Source organism: Triticum dicoccoides, chromosome 7A (assembly GCF_002162155.2).
Source record: "Triticum dicoccoides isolate Atlit2015 ecotype Zavitan chromosome 7A, WEW_v2.0, whole genome shotgun sequence".
NCBI lineage: Eukaryota > Viridiplantae > Streptophyta > Magnoliopsida > Poales > Poaceae > Triticum > Triticum dicoccoides.
Window position 1 is genome coordinate 417,375,844 of NC_041392.1, and position 23,488 is coordinate 417,399,331.

The window sequence follows — 23,488 nt, forward strand, 5'->3', positions numbered from 1 at the left end:
CAAGAAAAAGGGTAAAGGGAAGAAGGGGAACTTCAAGAAGAATGGCAAGCCAGTTGCTGCTCAAGCGAAGAAACCCAAGTCTGGACCTAAGCCTGAGACTGAGTGCTTCTACTGCAAAGGAACTGGCCACTGGAAGCGGAACTGCCCCAAGTATTTGGCGGAGAAGAAGGATAGCAAAGTGAAAGGTATACTTGATATACATGTTATTTATGTGTACCTTACTAATGCTCACAGTAGTGCCTGGGTATTTGATACTGGTTCAGTTGCTAACATTTGCAACTCGAAATAGGGGCTATGGATTAAGCGAAGATTGGCTAAGGACGAGGTGACGATGAGCGTGGGAAATGGTTCCAAAGTCAATGTGATCGCCTTCGGCATGCTACCTCTACATCTACCTTCAGGATTAGTTTTAGACCTAAATAATTGTTATCTGGTGCCAGCGTTGAGAATGAACATTATTTCTGGATCTTGTTTGATGCGAGACGGTTATTCATTTAAATTAGAGAATAATGGTTGTTCTATTTATATGAGTAATATCTTTTATGGTCATGCACCCCTGATGAGTGGTCTATTTTTACTAAATCTTGATAGTAGTGATACACATGTTCATAGTACTGAAGCCAAAAGATGCAGAGTTGATAATGACAGTGCAACTTATTTGTGGCACTGCCGTTTAGGTCATATTGGTATAAAGCGCATGAAGAAACTCCATTTTGATGGACTTATGGAATCACTTGGTACTTGCGAACCACGCCTCATGGGCAAGATGACTAAAAGTGCGTTCTCCGGAACGATGGAGCGAGCAACAAAGTTATTGGGAATCATACATACTGATGTATGTGGTCCAATCAACATTGAAGCTCACGGCGGATATCGTTATTTTATCACCTTCACATATGATTTGAGAAGATATGGGTATATCTACTTGATGAAACATAAGTCTCAAACATTTGAAAAGTTCAAAGAATATCATAGTGAAGTGGAAAATCATCATAACAAGAAAATCAAGTTTCTATGATCTGATCATGGAGGTGAGTATTTGAGTTATGAGTTTGGACTTCATTTGACACAATGTGGAATAGTTTCGCAACTCACGCCACCTGGAACACCACAACGTAATGGTGTGTCCGAACATCGTAACCGCACTTTATTAGATATGGTGCGATCTATGATGTCTCTCACTGATTTACCGCTATCATTTTGGGGTTACGCTTTAGAGACAACTACATTCACGTTAAATAGGGCACCATCTAAATCCGTCGAGACGACACCTTATGAATTGTGGTTTGGCAAGAAACCCAAGTTGTCGTTTCTTAAAGTTTGGGGCTGCGATGCTTATGTGAAAAAGCTTCAACCTGATAAGCTTGAACCAAATCGGAGAAATTTGTCTTCATAGGACACCCAAAGGAGACTGTTGGGCACACCTTCTATCACAAATCTGAAGGCAAGATATTCGTTGCTAAGAATGGATCCTTTCTAGATAAGGAGTTTCTCTCGAAAGAAGTGAGTGGGAGGAAAATAGAACTTGACGAGGTAATTGTACCTTCTACCTTATTGGAAAGTAGTTCATCACTGAAATCAGTTCGAGTGATTCCTACACCAGTAAGTGTGGAAACTAATGATGATGATCATGAAACTTCTGATCAAGTTACTACCGAACCTCGTAGGTCAACCAGAGTAAGATCCGCACCAGAGTGGTATGGTAATCCTGTTCTGGAAGTCATGTTACTTGACCATGACGAACCTACAAACTATGAGGAAGCGATGATGAGCCCAGATTCTGCAAAATGGCTTGAGGGCATGAAATCTGAGATGGGATCCATGTATGAGAACAAAGTGTGGACTTTGGTTGACTTGCCTGATGATCGGCAGGCCATAGAGAATAAATGGACCTTCAAGAAGAAGACTGACGCTGACGGTAATATTACTGTCTACAAAGCTCGACTTGTTGCGAAAGGTTTTCGACAAGTTCAAGGATATGACTACGATGAGACCTTCTCACTCGTAGCAATGCTTAAGTCTGTCAGAATCATCTTAGCAATTGCCGCATGTTATGATTATGAAATTTGGCAAATGGATGTCACAACTGCATTCCTTAATGGATACCTTAAAGAAGAGTTGTATATGATGCAACCATAAGGTTTTGTCGATCCAAAAGGTGCTAACAAAGTGTGCAAGCTCCAGCGATCCATCTATGGACTGGTGCAAGCCTCTCGGAGTTGGAATATACACTTTGATACTGTGATCAAAGCATATTGTTTTATACAGACTTTTGGAGAAGCCTGTATTTACAAGAAAGTGAGTGGGAGCTGCGTAGCATTTCTGATATTATATGTAGATGACATATTGTTGATCGGAAATGATACTGAATTTCTGAATAGCATAAAAGGATACTTGAATAAGAATTTTTCAATGAAAACCTCGGTGAAGCTGCATATATATTGGGCATCAAGATCTATAGAGATAGATCAAGACGCTTGACTGGACTTTCACAAAGCACATACCTTAATAAAGTTTTGAAGAAGTTCAAAATGGATTAGGCAAAGAAAGGGTTCTTGCCTGTATTACAAGGTGTGAAGTTGAGTTAGACTCAATGCCTGACCACTGCAGAAGATAGAGAGAAAATGAAAGGTGTTCCCTATGCTTCAGCCATAGGCTCTATCATGTATGCAATGTTGTGTACTAGACCTGATGTGTGCCTTGCTATAAGTTAGTAGGGAGGTACCAAAGTAATCCATGAGTAGATCACTGGACAGCGGTCAAGGACATCCTGAAATACCTGAAAAGGACTAAGGATATGTTTCTCGTATATGGAGGTGATAAAGAGCTCGTCATAAACGGTTATGTCAATGCAAGCTGTGACATTGATCCAGATGACTCTAAGTCACAAACCGGATACGTGTTTTTTAAATGGTGGAGCTATCAGTTGGTGCAGTTCCAAGCAGAGCGTCGTGGCGGGATCTACGTGTGAAGCGGAATACATAGCTGCTTCGGAAGCAACAAATGAAGGATTCTAGATGAAGGAGTTCATATCCGATCTAGGCGTCATACCTAGTGCATCGGGTCCAATGAAAATCTTTTGTGACAATACTGGAGCAATTGCCTTGGCAAAGGAATCCAGATTTCACAAGAGAACCAAGCACATCAAGTGACACTTCAATTCCATCTGCGATCAAGTCAAGGAGGGACACATAGAGATTTGCAAGATACATACGGATCTGAATGTTGCAGACCCGTTGACTAAGCCTCTCTCACGAGCAAAACATGATCGGCACCAAGACTCCATGGGTGTTAGAATCATTACAATGTAATCTAGATTATTGACTCTAGTGCAAGTGGGAGACTGAAGGAAATATGCCCTAAAGGCAATAATAAAGTTGTTATTTATATTTCCTTATATCATGATAAATGTTTATTATTCATGCTAGAATTGTATTAAACCGGAAAATTAGTACATGTGTGAATACATAGAAAACAGAGTGTCACTAGTTTGCCTCTACTTGACTAGCTCGTTGAATCAATGATGGTTATGTTTCCTAACCATAGACATGAGTTGTCATTTGATTAACGGGATCACATCATTAGAGAATGATGTGATTGAGTTGACCCATCCGTTAGCTTAGCACGATGATCATTTAGTTTGTTTCTATTGCTTTCTCCATAACTATACATGTTCCTATGACTATGAGATCATGCAACTCCCGAATACCAGAGGAACACTTTGTGTGCTACCAAACATCACAATGTAACTGGGTGATTATAAAGGTGATCTACAGGTGTCTCCGATGGTGTTTGTTGAGTTGACATGGATCAAGATTAGGATTTGTCACTCCGATTGTCGGAGAGGTATGACTGGGACCTCTCGGTAATGTACATCACAATAAGCCTTGCAAGCAATGTAGCTAATGAGTTAGTTACGGGATGTATCACTACGGAACGAGTAAAGAGACTTGCCGGTAATGAGATTGAACTAGGTATTGAGATACCGATGATCGAATCTCGGGCAAGTAAAATACCGATGACAAAGGGAACAACGTATATCGTTATGCAATTTGACCGATAAAGATCTTCGTATAATATGTAGGAACCAATATGAGCATCCAGGTTCCGCTATTGGTTATTGACCGAAGACATGTCTCGGTCATGTCTACATAGTTCTCGAACCCGTAGGGTCTGCACGCTTAACGTTCGATGACGATCGGTATTACGAGTTTATGTGTTTTGATGTATCGAATGTAGTTCGGAGTCCCGAATTTGATCACGGACATAACGAGTCTCGAAATGGTTGAGACGTAAAGATCAATATATTGGAAGCCCAGATTTGGATATCAGAATGGTTCCGGGTGAAAATGGGAGTATACCAGAGCACCGGGAGGTTACCGGAACCCCCCGGGAGGTATATGGGCCTTATTGGGCCTTAGTGGCGAGAGGGGAAAGGTGGAAAGGAGGGGGCGCGCCCCCCAAGCCCAATCCGAATTGGGAGGGTGGGGCAGCCCCCCTTTCCTTCCTCCTCTCTCCTCCTTCTCTCCTAAATCCAACAAGGCAAGGGGGGAATCCTACTCCCGGTGGGAGTATTACTCCCCTAGGGGCGCGCCTAGGAGGCAGCCCCCCTCCTCCACTCCTTTATATACGAGGGAGGGGAGCACCCCATAGACACACAAGTTGATCATTGATCTTTAGCCGTGTGCAGTGCCCCCCTCCATCATAATCCACCTCGGTAATATCATAGCGGTGCTTAGGCGAAGCCCTGTTCCGGTAGCAACATCATCACCATCATCACGCCGTCGTGCTGACGAAGCTCTCCCTCGAAGCTCTACTGGATCGTGAGTTCGCGGGATGTCACCGATCCGAACGTGTGCACATCGTGGAGGTGTCGTATCTTCGGTAATAGATCGGTCGATCGTGAAGACGTATGACTAAATCAACCGCGTTGTCATAACACTTCCGCTTACGGTCTACGAGGGTACGTAGATGATACTCTCCCCTGTCGTTGCTATGCATCACCATGATCTTGCGTGTGCATAGGAATTTTTTTGAAATTACTGCGTTCCCCAAGAAGGTTCACTAGCACTACCCCACTGCCGGAGTTTACAAGCAGTATTAAAATCTTCTAAGTCCATGGTATAAGATTTATCATACAGATCAAATAGGACAGTGTGAAAATTGCGTGATGATGTAAATTTAAACCTTCTCACAAATAAATCGTTTAGGTAGCGGTATTGCGGGCACTTATCTCACACGAAGCCCTCAAGATCAGCATTATGCACATACGGGTCAAATTCTTCCTTAATTCCTGCTTGGACCATAAAATCTTCTGACTGCCATTCACAAGGCCGCACTTGAGCTTCTCTTGGTAGTTCATAGTCCGGCTCACGTATCGCGGGCCAAGGTCCTTGCTTCCTTGAGGAACCACCTTGGTACATTTTCCTAAACATATTTCTTCCTCTGAAAAATTTCTGAAATTTTTAGTAACTCAAAAATAAAAGTGAAACAAACTCAACAAAATTGATAGAAACTACTCCTACAAGTGCCTAGAGGCCATATCATGCATTAAAACTACTTTTGACCACATAAATTTGACATGCAAGCTCAAGAACAGGGTCACCTAATGTAATGCCCCGAGACCGTTGCGCCAGGTGTCTTCTAGTTATTCGTTGTTGTTGCCTTGTCATTTGATTGCGTGTTGCATCTTGCCATGCCATCCTCCGCATTGCATTTGCATATTTTAAAAACTTACATCCGTCCGGGTTCCCCCATTTCTTTCCGTTGTCCGTTCTGAGCCCAGACCCACTCGCACGCGCCCACGACACCTCTGAAATATTATTTTATAAGTGGCATAAATTTTTTCTCGGAATGGGTTGAAAGTTGGCATGTGGTGTTGTTATGTTGTAGGTAGGTCACATGCCATGTTTCATTGCATTCGGAGTCTGTTTGACGCCCCAACGGTTAACTATAGCGGCATAATAGCCAGTCTATCGTCGGACGTTTCCGGTCCCCGGAAACGGTTGCCGGATTGCATTCCTCCTCTCCATTCTCAGTCCAGACACTCTTGTCTATGACCGTCTAACCCCTCTTCACGCAATACTCAAACCCCTCACGCGCGTCCGAAAGCTGTCCCGAACCCGACCCGGGCAGTCGTCACTGTTGGATTTGGATCATCCCCAAACATCTATAAAACATCCCTGTTTTCTTTGTTGGACTTTGCTAACCTTTTTATTCTCGGCCGTCTGATTTCGATCGGATGATCCAAACTTCCCTCTTTTCCATATATATAGTCCACTCCTAGTCTATTTTGGACAAACCCTAAAATCTAGGGATCCTGTCCCATCCAACCACCCATTCCCGAGCCGCCGCCACCCACCTACCTTTCTTCCTCGGGATCCCCTCATTTCCCCCGATCCAATCCGCCAGCCTCTGCCTCCATCGATCCCTACGCCCTCCTATCTAGCGCTCGATGCAGTTTCGGATCGAGGCAATTACCCCACCTGACCAATCCCTCGTCCCCGATCCCCCTCACATGGCGGCCTCACGCTGGAGCTCTTCATCAGCCCCGAGTCACCGGAGTCAACTCGCCGGCCGCCCGAGCTTCGTGCGCCTCTGCCTCGAGGGACTCCTCATCCCCAACCAGCATCGCCTCTGGCCTCCAGTTGCCTTCATCCACCTGCTTTGCGCGTCCCTGTGCCCGCGAGCGTCCGAGGCTGCAACCTCCTCCTCGTCCATGACCACCTCACCTCGCCTGACCTACCGGACCCCGCCGCCTCTGCGACAGAGCTTGCCGGAGCAAGCACCACCAGGCCGTCCCCGCACCCTACCTCTCTTCTCTCCGGCCTCTTCTCTCTCTTCCCCTCACATCTCTCTTTGTGACTTGCCATAGCAGGGAGCCGCCGCCGCTTGGAGCTTCCTCGACCTCACCGCTGGTCAGATCGGCTCCACCCCGCCGGATCCACGCCCGCCGTCCTCCACCGCAAGTCCTAGGCCGCCGCTGCTCTGCTTTCTGTCGGGCAGACAAACACGCCCTGTTTTCCCTGCCTTGCTCAATCTCCTGGAAGAGAGGACGAGCGTTGTTTCCGTTGACCGCGCCTCCAAGCTCAGTGCGCCCCTTCGCGGCCTGCCCAACTCCTCTTCGCCAGATCCAGCGGGCCTTGGCCCATGGTGGGTTGCCCTGCGCCCCTTCTTTTCTTCCTCCTATTGGGCTAGCCTGGCTGTTTCGGCCCGCGTAGTTTTTTTCAGCGTTTGTGAATTTGTCTTTTTATTCCAGAAAACTGCATGTTTACAGAAAAGTCCCTCTAGATCATGCATTTAATAACTCACAATTGGTGCATCGGTTTAAAATGATCTAAATATGAAAATTTCTTAGAATTTTGTGTAGATTAATAATTTCCAACTTTCATGCATGTTTAAAATGATGTTTGCATATAATTTTCTCTTATTCCATGTTAAAATGATTTATTTCATAACTAATTAACCGTAGCTCCAAACTTAATAAACTTTATATGTAAATGGGGTAGAAAAATGCCTAGTTTAACATGGTGGCATTACTTTGCATGTTTAATAACTATAAAATATGCTTTAGGATAGACCATCACCAACTTTAAAAAATGCACATGAGGATTTTTTCGGACTTGTTGTTCCGGCCTCATTTAAACTTGCCTAGATAGATAGTTTTATTATGCTTCACCTATTGCCATGTTTAATAACATTTAATATTGTTGGGTACATAAACGAGAGTGAACTAAATGATTGAATGTGGTGTTTCGTCATATTGAGCTCCACTTAATTTGTAGTATTATTTGTGCACTTTGCCATGCCATGTTTCATTAAACCGGACATGCATCATACTTGGTTGTGATCATGCGATGTTCATGTGATGGTTGTTTACTATGTTGCTTGATTCTTTCCGGGTTGCTTTTCTCGTTAGCTTCGGTTCTGTTCCGGAGTTGTGAGGATTCATTCGACTACGTCCAATTGTCTTCTTCATGGACTCGTTCTTCTTCCTTGCGGGATCTCAGGCAAGATGACCATACCCTCGAAATCACTTCTATCTTTGCTTGCTAGTTGTTCATTCTATCGCTATGTCGCGCTACCTACCACTTGTTTATCATGCCTCCCATATTGCCATGTCAAGCCTCTAACCCGCCTTCCTTGCAAACTGTTGTCTGGCTATGTTACCACTTTTGCTCAGCCCTTCTTATAGCATTGTTAGTTGCTGGTGAAGCTGAAGTTTGTTCCATGTTGGAACATGGATATTGTTGGGATATCACAATATCTCTTATTTTCACTAATGCATCTATATACTTGGTAAAGGGTGGAAGGTCGGCCTTATGCCTAGTGTTTTGTTCCACTCTTGCCGCCTTAGTTTCCGTCATACCGGTGTTGTGTTCCTTGATTTGGCGTTCCTTACACGGTTGGGTGTTATGGGAACCCCTTGACAGTTTGCTTTGAATAAAACTCCTCCAGCAAGGCCCAACCTTGGTTTTACATTTGTCTAACAACCTATTACCTTTCCCTTGGGTCGGCCAACCCGAGGGTCATCTTTATTTTAAACCCCCCCGGGCTAGTGCTTCTCTAAGTGTTGGTCCGAACCGGGCAGCCTGCGGGGCCACCTCAGGGCAACTTGAGGGCTGGTTTTACTCGTAGCTTGACCTATCCGGTGTTTCCCTGAGAACGAGATATGTGCAGCTCCTATCGGGATTGCCGGCACATCGGGCGGATTTTATGGTCTTGTTTTAGCATTGTCGAAATGTCTTGTAACCGGGATTCCGAGACTGATCGGGTGTTCCCAGGAGAAGGAATATCCTTCATTGACCGTGAGAGCTTGTGATGGGCTTAGTTGGGACACCCCTGCAGGGTATAAACTTTCGAGACCCATGCCCGCGGTTATGTGGTAGATGGCAATTTGTTAATATCCGGTTGTAGAGAACTTGACACTTAACTTAATTAAAATGAACCAACCGCGTGTGTAGCCGTGATGGTCTCTTTTCAGCGGAGTCCGGGAAGTGAACACGGTTCTTGTGTTATGGTTGTGCGTAAGTAGTTTCAGGATCACTTCTTGATCACTTCTAGCTTCTCGACCATTGCATTGCTTCTCTTCTCGCTCTTATTTGCGTATGTTAGCCACCATATATTGTTAGTGCTTGCTGTAGCTCCACCTCACTACCTTCTCCTACCCATAAGCTTAAATAGTCTTGATCTCGCGTGTGTGAGATTGTTGAGTCCTCGTGACTCATGGTTACTTCCAAACAGTTGCAGGTGCCGATGATACCAGTGCAGCTGACGCAACCGAGCTCAAGTGGGAGCTCGATGAAGATCTTGATCGTTGTTTTGTTTCTTTTCCGGTTGATCAATAGTGGAGCCCAGTTGGGACGATCGAGGATCTAGCATTTGGGATTGTCTTCTTTTATTTTGGTTCCGTTGTCGGACCTTGATTGTACTCTGTATGATGTATGTTTAACTTGTATTTGTGTGAAGTGGCGATTGTAAGCCAACTCTTTATCCCTTTCTTATTCAGTACATGAGGTTGTGTGAAGATTACCCCACTTGCGACTAAACCACCATGCGGTTATGCCTCTAAGTCGTGCCTCGACACATGGGAGATATAGCCGCATCATGGGCGTTACAAGTTGATAATCAGAGCCATCCCCGACTTAGGAGCCCCCTGCTTGATCGAATCGCTGACGTTGTTGAGTCTAGAGCAAAATGTTTTGGGTCTTAGGACTATATATATCGGAGAGTAAGATTCTTTTACTCCTCAGTTCCTTCGTCGCTCTGCTGAGGCCTGCTGACGTAGAAGTTTTGACTTTTCTCTCCTCAAATTTCACGATTTTTTTAGGATCACGCGGGTATCTTGGAATCTTTCCGATAGTCTTGTGACGAGAACATTGTTCTTGGTGCCTCCTGACATTTAGGGGTTGTGGCAGTGTCCCGGGGAGTTGAGCTCCGAGGTGTTGCCGTCACAATTTTATCATTGCAGTTCTGGAATAACTGAGTTTTGCCGACATCAAAAATCTCTTTTATGCAGTTGTTGGTGAGATAACCTCGACGCCACCCAGTACTAGGGTGGGATTTCGGGAGTATTGCCATAACTCGTATAACGGATGCTTTTCGAAGGTTGAGGTACATGATTTCTGAAGGTTTCTTGGTTATGTGTTGAAGGATGGATACAACTGGATGTAGGAATTGTTAGTTTGGGTGAGATATTATGCTTCGCCTGTATCCCCAACACCTGATTGCATAACCAGAAAGTTTCGGGAGTTTATAAGTGGGAATTCAAGTAGCTCCTAGGATATCTTTCCGACAAATGCATGATATGAGATTGGGGTTCGACGTCTAGTGGTCTGCCTACCCACTGTTGGTTTTACAATGGTCTCGTTGTGTCTTAAAGAGTCCTTGGCTATGCTGACTCGGGGACGCTTCATATGTCATGTGCACTGCCTTGTACATGATGGTGCTGTACGATCGAGCCCTTGTGGGCCCCACCATGAAAACTTCGGACGAAATCTCTATCATATGTTTGTTCTGGCTTATTCTGCAAGCCAATCCTTTGTTTTGTTTTGAGTTGTGGTATTAGAGTTGCTTCAATGTCAAGTGTTGATTCCATACCTTTTCCCTAAGCGGTGTTCTCATATTTCTGTGGAAGTACTAATCCTTCTTAATCATTGAGATTGTCATGTCAATTCTTTCCAACCGGTGCGATTCTCTTTAAGATGATCCTATCATTTTCCCATTTGCAAGATCCAATCTCAGTTTTTTTAACGTTGTTCATTTCATCCGTCCTAGTTGCCTTTGTTTTCCCACCCTCCCACCCCTTTTCTACAAGGACTCATATTTCTAAATCAAGTATCCATTTTATTCATGTGAAATCTCTTCATCCTTTTCTTTCAAGTTTCGATCCGGTGAATTATCATGGAGATGCTAAGGAAACTTCAAGTTCATCATTCTTCATTCTTTTTCTTCTCCGGTGGATTCAAGTCAAGATCCGTCGATCATATCCTTTTCTCGTTTCAAATGCTTTCTCATTCCGGTGCACCTCTTAATCGTTCATCTCTCTCTATTCATATCCGAAGTGCCAAAGATACCTCAGAAGATTCAAGTTTCCATTCTTATGCCAGTCAAGCTATTTCGAGGTTGTTATCTCATTCAAGCCATTTAATTCAACCGGTGCAATCTCTCCTTGAAAATCATTTCCAATGGTGTGTCTTGTGAGTGGGCCCTAACCCACAGGTCTTTTCCCAGGATCTTACCTGACTCTTCTAATTTTTCTGGAGTTATTTTCAAATTCATTTCGAAGTTTGACATAAGAACGAATTATCATCAGTCATATGTCTTTCTCCAAGATCTTTCAAATTCTTTTCATCGTTTGTTCAGTCTTTCCAATTTTCATCTCGGAGTATCTCAACAATTCATGGTGGTGTTTCTCATCGTCATTCTCAACATTTGAAGACCGAAGAAGAGTTTTTCCTCCAAATCTTATCCGTTCTCTCAGAGATGCGAAGTTCAAGCTTGCTTCCATCCTCTCATAATTGTTTTCGATTGTGAGAATTATTTTCACCCATCCGGAGCAATTCAGAAGTCTTTTCAGTTTGATTCTCCGGAGCCCATCATCTCAAAATCATTCATTCTAGCTTTCAGCTCTCGTTCTCCAAATCTTACCGGTGAATCATTCAAGTATTCTCTAGTTAGTTCATGATCTCTTTGTTTCAATTGTATCTAAATCTCTCAAGTATCTTCGTTCATTTTCCAATTCCTCCTGGCGATGCATTCGTTTTCTTCGCTCGTTCTTTTAATCCTAACAGTGGTTCGTCCAACATTCCTCTTCCGTTGTTATCGTATCAACTCATTCGTTCTTTCAAATCCTACCGACGATTCGTTGAAGACCTTATTCAAGTTTGCGTTATATCTCTCTTAATTCTTTCTACTAGGATAAGTAGTATGCCAAATCCGTTGTTTGTCATCAATCTAAATTGGTGAAGGATACACATGACATAATTCTTATTAATGTTTCATCCAAGTGATCTAATTTCTTCTTTCTGGAGTTGTGCATCATATCACATTCTCGGTTCAAGTGCTTCATACTTTTCCCAGAGTTCCAAGCTCTCTCAATTATATCATCGCGAAGCTCCATCTAATCATTGCAAGGCTTCAATCTTATTCTTTTCATCCTTCACTTCTTTTTGATCATTCTTTTATTACCAGAGTTCTCATGATTCTCAACTTGCTGGTTCATCAAGGATTCCTTTCATTCTTCTTTTATTCTTCAAGATTTCTCTCGAAGCTAAAATCCGCCAAGCTATACTCTAAAATAAACATGGTGTTCAACACATGTCTTGTTTTGAGGAGTTCAAGCATTCTTCATCTTGCATTCCGAAGTGCAATCCTTTCTCTCTTATCTTTTGGGGTTGTGTTATGTCATTGTTGAAATTTTCTCTTCATGTTTCATGATTCACAAGTTGTCCGGAATGACATATTTTAAACCCATCATTTTCTATTCGTTCATGAGATCCTTTACAACCCATCAATCTCTTCATTGGAATTATCTTGGGTTATATTTCACCTAAAGATTTCCCTAAGGATTTTGCTTTTTATGGTGCTCATAAATGAACCAAGGCCTTCATTTATCCTCCTGGTGAAATAAGCTTCTCATCTCCTTGTTGATGTCAATTCAATCTATTGTTTCCGTTAGTGGCAGAATTTCATCTCAAAATTTTGAGACGTTTTTCATAAGCCCACAACAACCTTATTCTTTTGTTGTTTAATTTTCAACAACTCCGTTCAATCCTTCTTTGTAAGGATGCTCTTCAAATTCAATTTTGGCAGGAGTTGTCATTTTTCTTTTCCGTCCCTTTTATCCCAACAATATAGCTTACATTCTTTTGATCCACAGGCATTGTGTTGTTGCTCTCTTCGTCCCATCATCTCATTTTGCCAAGATCATGTTCTTTCCTTTGCTTATCCATTCAACCGGAGTGTCGTTTCATCCATCCAAGTTCTCTCATCTTATCAAGTTTTGCCTCCCTTCTCAACCGGAGTGTTGTCTGAAATCTTTCTTACCCCTTGTGCCATTCTTTCAATAGTCCCGGAGGCAGTGTGTTGTGGATTTCATCAAGTATCCTCTCATCTTGTCAAGTTCATATTCTATGCCTTCCTTTTTCAACCAGAGTGCTGTCGTAATTGATCTTTATCGTTCCTTGTACATCTCGTTTCAACCAAAGTTCTTGCATGTACTTCTTGTCTATTGCAACCCTTTTCTTATGTCTTTCAATCTACAAGGCTCTAGTAAGGTTCCTTGTTCCTCTTTTCTAACGGAGTGTTTTCAACTTTGTTCATCTTTGTTGTATTCTTTCTTTCAATTTGTTCAACCTCTCAAGGTTCGTGGTTTCACTCGTTTGTCCAAGAAGCAACTTAGTTTTACCTCTTCTCTTCCACTTTTGTTTCTCTCCGGTGCCATCTTAGATCTTGGGATGAGATCCTCTTGTAGTCGTGGAGTGTTGTAACGCCCCGAGACCGTTGCGCCAGGTGTCTTCCAGTTATTCGCTGCTGTTTCCTTGTCATTCGCTTGAGTGTTTCATCTTGCCATGTCATCCTCCGCATTGCATCTGCATGTTTTAAAAACATGCATTCGTTCGGGTTCCCCCATTTCTTTCCGTTGTCCGTTCTAAGCCCAGACACACTTGCGCACGCCCACGGCACCTCCGACATATTATTTTATAAGTGTTCTGGGAATGGGTTGAAAGTTGGCATGCGGTGTTGTTATGTTGTAGGTAGGTCACCTGCCAAGTTTCATTGCATTCAGAGTCCGTTTGACGCCCCAACGGTTAACTATAGCGGCATTATAGCCGGTTGATACGTCTCCAACGTATCTATAATTTTTGATTGTTCCATGCTATTATATTATCAACCTTGGATGTTTTATATGCGTTTATATGCTATTTTATATGATTTATGGGACTAACCTATTAACCCAGAGCCTAGTGCCAGTCTCTGTTTTTTCCTTGTTTTAGAGTATCGCGGAAAAGGAAAATCAAACGGAGTCCAATTGACCTGAAACTTCACGGAACTTATTTTTGGAAGGAACTAATAGACTTGGATTGCATGTCAGGAAAGAAATGAGGGAACCACAAGGTAGGGGGGCACGCCCACCACCCTAGGGCGCGCCCCCACCCTCGTGGGCCCCTCGTGGCTCCCCTGACGTACTTCTTCCTCCTATATATACCCATATACCCTAAAACGATCGGGGAGCAGAGTAGATCAGGAGTTCCGCCGCCAGAAGCCTCTGTAGCCACCTAAAACCAATCTAGACCCATTCCGGCACCTTGCCGGAGGGGGAAATCCCTCTCCGGTGGCCATCTTCATCATCCCGGTGCTCTCCATGACGAGGAGGGAGTAGTTCTCCCTCAGGGCTGAGGGTATGTACCAGTAGCTATGTGTTTGATCTCTCTCTCTCTCTCTCTCTCTCTCTCTCTCTCTCTCTCGTGTTCTTGAGGTGATACGATATTGATGTACCGCGAGCTTTGCTATTATATTTGGATCCTATGATGTTTCTCCCCCTCTACTCTCTTGTAATGGATTGAGTTTTCCCTTTGAAGTTATCTTATCGGATTGAGTCTTTAAGGATTTGAGAACACTTGATGTATGTCTTGCGTGAGATACCCATGGTGACAATGGGGTATTCTATTGATCCACTTGATGTATGTTTTGGTGATCAACTTGCGGGTTCCGCCCATGAACCTATGCATATGGGTTGGCACACATTTTCGTCTTGACTCTCCGGTAGAAACTTTGGGGCACTCTTTGAGGTTCTATGTGTTGGTTGAATAGATGAATCTGAGATTGTGTGATGCATATCGTATAATCATACCCACGGATACTTGAGGTGACATTGGAGTATCTAGGTGACATTAGGGTTTTGGTTGATTTGTATCTTAAGGTGTTATTCTAGTACGAACTCTAGGGCTGTTTGTGACACTTATAGGAATAGCCCAACAGATTGATTGGAAAGAATAACTTTGAGGTGGTTTCGTACCCTACCATAATCTCTTCGTTTGTTCTCCGCTATTAGTGACTTTGGAGTGACTCTTTGTTGCATGTTGAGGGATATTTATGTGATCCAATTATGTTATTATTGTTGAGAGGACTTGCACTAGTGAAAGTATGAACCCTAGGCCTTGTTTCCTAGCATTGCAATACCGTTTACGCTCACTTTTATCTTTAGTTACCTTGCTGTTTTTATATTTTCAGATTAAAAAACCTATATCTACCATCCATATACCACTTGTATTACCATCTCTTCGCCGAACTAGTGCACCTATACAATTTACCATTGTATTGGGTGTGTTGGGGACACAAGAGACTCTTTGTTATTTGGTTACAGGGTTGCTTGAGAGAGACCATCTTCATCCTACGCCTCCTACGGATTGATAAACCTTAGGTCATCCACTTAAGGGAAATTTGCTACTGTCCTACAAACCTCTGCACTTGGAGGCCCAACAACGTCTACAAGAAGAAGGTTCTGTAGTAGACATCACCAGTCTATTGTCGGATGTTTCCGATCCCCGGAAATGGTTGCCGGGTTGCATTCCTCCTCTCCATTCTCAGTCCAGCCACTCTTGTGTGCGACCGTCTAACCCCTTTTCACGCAATACTCAAACCCCTCGCACACGTCCGAAAGCTGTCCCGAACCCGACCCGGGCAGTCGTCACCGTTGGATTCGGATCATCCCCAAACATCTATAAAACATCTCCGTTTTCTTTGTTGGACTCTCCTAACCTTTTTATTCTCGACCGTATGATTTCGATCGGATGATCCAAAATTCCCTATTTTCCATATATATAGTCCACTCCTAGTCTATTTTGGACAAACCCTAAAATCTAGGGATCCTATCCAATCCAACCACCCATTCCCGAGCCGCCGCCACCCACCTACCTTTCTTCCTCGGGATCCCCTCATTTCCCCCGATCCAATCCGCCAGCCTCTGCCTCCATGGATCCCTGCGCCCGCCTATCTAACGCTCGATCCAGTTTCGGATCGAGGCAATTACCCCGCCTGACCAATCCCTCGTCCCCGATCCCTCTCACATGGCGGTTGTCGGTGTCAAAACCGGCGGATCTCGAGTAGGGGGTCCCGAACTGTGCGTCTAGGATCAATGGTAGCAAGAGACGAGGGACACGATGTTTACCCAGGTTTGGGCCCTCTCTATGGAGGTAATACCTTACGTCCTGCTTGATTGATCTTGATGAATATGAGTGTTACAAGAGTTGATCTACCACCAGATCGTAATGGCTAAACCCTAGAAGCCTAGCATGTATGACTATGGTAATGAATATCTCTTTCCGGACTAACCCCTCCGGTTTATATAGACATCAGGGGGGTCTAGGGTTTACATTGAGTCGGTTACATAAGAAGGAATCTTCATAGTTGGTCGCCAAGCTTGCCTTCCACGCCAAGGAGAGTCCAATCCGGACACGGGTACAGTCTTCGACCTTCATGTCTTCACAGCCCATCAGTCCGACCCATGGATAACAGGCCGGACGCCCGAGGACCCCTTAGTCCAGGACTCCCTGAGTAGCCCCTGAACCTGGCTTCAATGACGAGGAGTCCAGCACGCAGATTGTCATCGGCATTGCAAGGCGGGTTCCCCCTTCCGAACTCCTAGTTGATCTTCAGATGTAATGATTGTATCCGGACTTGTATGCACAACCGCAGAGGACATAATATTTCACGAGTTCAACCCACCGACCACTTTTTGATAATATGACACCATGCCTGCCCGACCACTACTTGTGAACCGTTTTAGCCGGCCCGTCGACCCACACCCCAAGACGTGGTGTTATTGGCCCGTCTTATCCAAGCGGAGATCGTGCCTACCTTTTTTAAGGGATTCCTGTCAACCCGGACGTGGGTAACCCAACCGTCACTGGGGTACAACTCCTTGGAAACAAGCAAGTTTTTGAGGCCCAAGAGGAGACGTTTGATATTTGCATCCTTCATATAGGGGTACAAACCCATCTTTTTCTTCCACGCTTGCCTCTTTCTCAACTCCTGCTACCCCGAATTCCAACACCCGGGTTTCGGTCGCCTCCAGCCCCAATCATGTCCGGATCCAGCCATCAAGGCCGGTGGGTAGCTTCTTCTGTTGCGGAGGAAGATATTGTAAAGGTTTGGGCAGCGAGGTACCTGATCGCTGAAATCCACATCGGCTTCCCGCCGAGGGGCAGGTTATTCCCACCCCCAGATCTAGTGAGAGGGTCGTGTTCGTGTCCCACTTCCTCCATGGGTTGGGGTTTGCACTTAACCCCTTCATCCGAGGGCTCATGTTCTATTACGGGCTAGACTTTCACGATCTGGCCCCGGACTCTATTCTTCTTATCTCGGCATTTATCGTCACGTGCGAAGCCTTCCTCTGAACCCCTCCGCACTTTGGCTTGTGGCTCAAGACCTTCGATGTGAGGCCGCAAATGGTAGAGGGGGAGCAGGCCGAGTGCGGCGGCACTACAGTGAGCAAGCTTGTTAGCAACATTTGGCTGAAAGGATCCCTCGCCAAATCTTCCGATCTGTGGCAGTAGGGGTGGTTCTATATCACCGAGCCCCGCAGCTCCAAGTGGGCAACTGCGCCCGCATTCCGATCCAGCCCCCCAATTCAGCTTGCATCGTGGATTAACAAGGGGCTGGATTGGGGTTCAACGAATGATGTGAAAACTCTGCAAAGTCGCATCCGAAGCCTCATTGAGAGGGACATTGACATAGCCAATGTCCTTCAAGTAATGCTAGTTCGTCGGACCCTGTCGTGCCAGCGACGGCCTTTCCGCCTATGGGAGTTCAATCCAGAAAAGGTCGCAGACTCTTCAGCACTTCTTCGGCACAACGCACGAAGGAATATGGAGATTATTCTTTGGGAAACGAAGGCAATGGTCGGACACCATCGAAGATGTCGGCCTAGACTGTAACCATCTGGATACCCCGGTAAGTACCCGTCTACCGAATACCTTATAGCCAATACCTAGTGGCAAGATACCAACAGTATCATCCTTTTTCAGGGCTGGATAAAGAAGGTGGAACTGATTAGGTGTCCGACTCCCCTTCCCGAAGACTCAGCTAATCCTGTGTTAACAAGGATGCTGGCCTCAGCGCCATACCAGGCACCAGCAGGGGAGGGCGAGAAGACCCAAGATGACCTCGGTTCTGGAGGTAAGTCGGACACTGAGTCCGGAGAAATCGACCTTTCCTCGCCCGGAGACGGAGGTGGAAAAGGACCCAGTGTCCCTTCTCCAAACAGGAGGAAAAGGGCCGCCTCCGAATATTGGGAGGGGCGGTCTTCCAAGAAGGGCAAGATGCCACCGTCGATCAGCTTGGGTTTGGAAAGCGACGCTGTTGAGCAGCTCCAACAGGGGGACAAACCCTCGGCCAAACCGTAAGAGAATCCGGAGTACTTTGATAGCGTCCCGCTCCGTTATTGTTACCGAAGATACACGTAATGCATTTATGCATTTTTACAGGTCGGCACAAAATTTTTCTGGGAGATCCTCTTCTTCGGGGAGTCTCCTCCCAGAGATGATGGAGAGCGAGACGCCTCCTCCGACCTCCTCTCCCAATAAGGCGGAAGACTCTGAAGTGTCATCACGGAGGGTCCCTTTAGACCAGGGGACAGAAGAGGCAGTACCCAAAGGTGGATCTCCGACCATCCGGGATTCCGGGGCTGATGATAACAAAGGCCCGAACTATCTGGTTCACAGCAGACAGTGATTTTGGAGACGGGTGAGTGGATTCCTTCAAAGGATGATTGTGCTTTTGGAGCAGCTTCTGGAGACCCGGAGACTCCGGATATGTTGTGGGACATGTTGCAAAAAGCATCTGTCTCGGGGGAACAGCGTACCTTGATGGGTACAGTGATTGAAAAGATTTCGTATGTGAAGAGCGGATTAAATGGAGCCTTCATGAGCCTACTGAAGGGCTTCGAGGGTTGTGACATAGTGTTTTCAGCTATGTCTCATTTGCAAAGATGCGCCTATGTATAGGTAGTAGCCCCTGATACTCGGGTTGGCTTCCGCTGGGAAGCAAAACGGAGGACCGAAAAGGATCGTTTGAGGACTAACCTGATAAATTTTGAACACAGGCTGCTTCCCCCTTGGCCGCTTCCCGGACTATGGAAATTGCCGAGTTGCAGCAGAAGCTTGATGTGGCAGGGGATGATCTTTCTTTAATCAATATGCATCTTGACGAGGCGCAAGGTATGTATTTGGGGCAATCCTCATACATTTTTGTGGTATAAGCATGATGCTGAGATTTATCTGCTGGAATATGCATGGCTGCAGATGGTGCTGCCGCCGTTGAAGTTCTTCGAGCGGAGCTGGCCTGGGCCAAGGAGCAGGCCCATCGTAGTAATGCTGCTGCCGAAAAGGCATCGGCTGAATTAAAAGCCGAACGAGCTGCACGGTGCAAAGATGAGGAGAAGATATCCACTATGACGCTCAAACTGGAGAATGCTACTGGCCGTTGTGAATTTCTAGAGAAGGAGAGTAAATCCTTAACGGCTGAACTGGACAAGGCCTTACAAGAGGCTAGAGCAGCGCAGTCGGAATCCAGAGCAGCCCATGAGGAGGTTCGACAGGCGAGGGAGATTGCGGCTAGAAAGCCCTTTCTGCTGCAAACTAAGTTCGGTGACCCAAAGTATGCCCGGCTTAACCAAGTATGAAGTTCTCCGGACGAGTTCTTGGACTTGCCGAAGAGTTCTGCCGATGTGGCGCAGTATTACCAAGCGCGAGATGGATATGCAACGGAGAAGCTTTTTTGGTTGCAGTTTGATGCATCAAAGCGCCCTCCGTTGCTCAATGAACAGATGTCCCAATGGGCTGAACTTCATAGAATATCCGGTGCTGCCATGAAGGATGTAGTAGTCCGGTTGTGGCCAACCGAGCATGTTTTGAATAACTATTTCGGTTTGGTGCAGAGGCTTGTTGATGCGGTGCTGCGTATCGATGCTGTAAAGTGATCATCGTGCATTGAGGGTGCGCGGATGGCTTTTGCTCGAGTCAAAACATTCTAGGGGAAGATGAAGGCCATCGATGTTGCGACGAAGAGTCCACCCAAAGGCAAGGATCGCCCGGAACCGGAGCATTATTTTGAAGAAGTCCTAGAGGCCACCCGCTTTATAGAGGGTCAGTGCTCGAAAGACATAATGTTCGAGTGAGGTGTATGAAAATTGTAAAAGACAATTTTATAGTTAATCTATTTATGTTTTGCTTGAAAGCTTGAATTCCTCCTGTGCGGCCATTTTGATATAATCTGAAAGTTTTCTAGTTGTCGGCTTCGGCCCCCTCGTAGGAAGTACGAGGGTGTTCGGAAAGGCATTTAGTCACTCTTTATTCAACGTCTTGGTCCATAAAGGAGGTGATAATGCGGCGAACCAGGCAATCGGACTATAGGGCGTTAACGCTTTCACTTAGCCATAGGAGTTTTATTGTGGGGCTACGACATAGCTCCTGGTATGTATGCGGCGTATGGTGCCTTACATATTTGATCTGAAAAAGATCCCTCGTGTGACACGGAGAACCGCTAAAGATTCCAAGAAGTCGTCAAGTAGTTGACCAGCTCACACGCTTTCTCTACTGAGGTGCTCATCCGGTTTAGACCAGGGCACAATCGCAGTAGTTCTTCCTTTAGTACCACAGCCGATAGAGCGGAATGTAGGGTAGCAAGCACAGGAGCCGAGCAACCCAACTATTGACCCAAGACAATGATTCGGAGCTGATGCATATAAGGCGTATATGCCAAACTTGCGACGCCTAAGTATGCTATAGAGCTGTTCGGAATTTTACTGGCAACTCATTTGTTCCCACACCAGGCCCCTGGCAGGTTATGCCGAGATATTTATGTGAAATAACCGTAGGAGCCATATTTGTTGGGGAAACAATGCGGGTGATTAGTTCGGATATTGTTTAATGAGAACTGCGAGATATGCCAATGATTACTTATATATATATATATATAAGCCATCCCCCCGGCTATTTGACATGCTCGGGGTTGAAGGCGGAGGAACAAGCATAGTACAGGCTCGATAAATAGAGAGTGCGGTCTACAAAAAGTTATTTTGGACCTCCTGTCGCACGTCTGCGCTGCTAGTCCTCGGTGGGGGGAATCCTTGATGGAAATAGCCCCTTGGGTGAGTGTACGGATCCGGACTCCGATAGAGCCAGTTTCCGATGTTTATCCTGTTCATCACCTGTCTTTAAAGGATAGCGAAGGAAGAAATAAAAAGAAAATAAATAATAATAATAAAAAGTTACTGGAGTGCTTGCAGGCTTGCCCGTATTGTGCTTCTGCCAATGCCCATGGTATCTTGAGTGCATAATGATGTATGCGCGATACAAACTTTGTAGGTGTACGGAGTGGGCGATGGAAGCCGGGTTGCTATTTCCGTTCTAGGAGAAGTTGATCCACGGGTGGAGACTGCTTCTGAGCCCCGGTGTTTCGTTGGTGAACCTTTCCATCATCCCTGTCACTTGGCGGCCTCCTCCCCCTGTGTTCGGCGTTGAGCTTGCCGGCCTGTTTAAAGACCCAGCAATTTCTGTTGGTATGATTAGCTGGTTTATCGGGGTGGCCATGAATCTGGTAGGGTCGATCCAATATCTTGTCAAGGTTGGATGGTTCCTCTCGATTCGCCTTGAATGGCTTCTTTCGTTGACCGGGCTTGGGGTTGCTGAATCCGGCGTTGACCGCTGTGTCGCCTGATCTTTCATTGTCATTGCGATTGTTGTTTTTGCTTCCTCGTGGCTTGCCGTTGCCGTCTCGGATTTCGGAGGTGCCCTGGTTGCTGGCGCTATTGCTTCTACGAGCGAGTCAGCTGTCTTCTCCCGCGCAAAAGCGAGTCATCAGAGCAATGAGGGCTGTCATGGATTTAGGTCCATCTTGGCCGAGGTGGCGTGCAAGCCATTCGTCCCGGACGCTGTGTCTGAAAGCCGCAAGGGCTTCCACGTTCGGACAGTCGACGATTTGGTTCTTTTTGACTAAGAACCAAGTCCAGAGCTCCCTGGCTGATTCTCCAGGCTGTTAGACAATGTGACTTAGGTCATCGGCATCCGGTGGCCGGACATGTGTTCCCCGGAAGTTATCGAGGAAGGCCTCTTCCAAGTCCTCCCAGCTTCTTATGGAATTTTTAGGCAGGTTGTTTAACCAGTACCGAGCTAGTCCTTTTAGTTTTAGTGAGAGGCATTTAATGGTGTGGAAGTCGTCCCCACGGGCCATATGGATGTGGAGGATGAAATCTTCTATCCATACCGCGGGATCGGTTGTCCTGTCGTATGATTCAATATTGACGGGTTTGAATCCTTCGGGGAATTCATGATCCATTACTTCATCAGTGAAGCAAAGAGGGTGTGCGGTGCCTCTATGTTGGGCCACACTGCAACGTAACTCCGAAGGAGTCCCTTTGCGGTTTTCGGCTCAGTCGTGGCGAGGTTTGACACGTCCGAATAGGTAGCCATCGTCGCGTGTCGAAGCATGCTTTCGCAATCCGTAGATCGGTCTTGCATGTCCTGCTCTATTATCCAAGTCCCTCTACGGGTTTTCTGGGTAATCGTGACCGGCATTGCTCTTGCCTTTATGGCGAGGTGGGGCGGTCTGGTGTTCGGCTTGAGTTGCCTCTTTATCCGAACAGAGTTGTCGACGACCTGCCGCATTGTGTGACAATGGTATGCGCTCCAACGCCCCATGATTGGACTGGTATAACAATCTGTGCTTTGGGTAGCTTTTGGCTAGGCCACTAAGGCCGTATTATTCGGCGACCAGGACTTCGGTCCATCTGTGATTGAGTAGGTCTTGGTCAGCTTGAAGTTGCTGCTGCTTCTTTTTTAGGCTCCTTGCCATAGCTATCAGCCTGCGCTTGAAGTGCTCCTGCCCGAGGGGCTCTTCGGGTACGATGAAGTCTTCATCGTCGAGGCTTACCTCATCTTCAGAGAGTGGAAGGTAGCTGTCGTCCTCCGAACCATCGCTAGGCGGGGCCTGTTCATCGAGGCTGGCTTGCCCGTTTTCCCGTTCCTCCTGCTCGGATATTGCTTCCACAGGGTCTTCATTGCTTTTGGCGCCGTCCGGAGTACTATTTTCTCCAGTGCCATCATTGCTGCGGCATGACTCGGGGTGGCGTTTGGGGCGCCGAAACTTAGACTGTGTCTCAGGAGTTTGAATTGGATCTCCCTTGTCCTTGTCGCGAGGCTTTTTAAGTGTATCGATCATGTACACATCATATGAAGGGGTGGCCGTCCCATGCCTGATTACTGGCGGGTCTTGGCCTTGCTCCTTATCAGCATCGTTGTCTATACCGTCAATGTCTTCAGAGCCAGAAGTGGGCATGTCGGTTAAATCCTCGACAGTGGATAGGGTGGTGGGTGGGAAGCGAAATTTCCCATCATCATCCTCTGGCTCGAAGCGAACATAGTTTGGCTGAGAGTCCTTCTCCAAGGACAAGTTCTTTAAAGAGTTTAGCACATCACCCAAAAGTGCA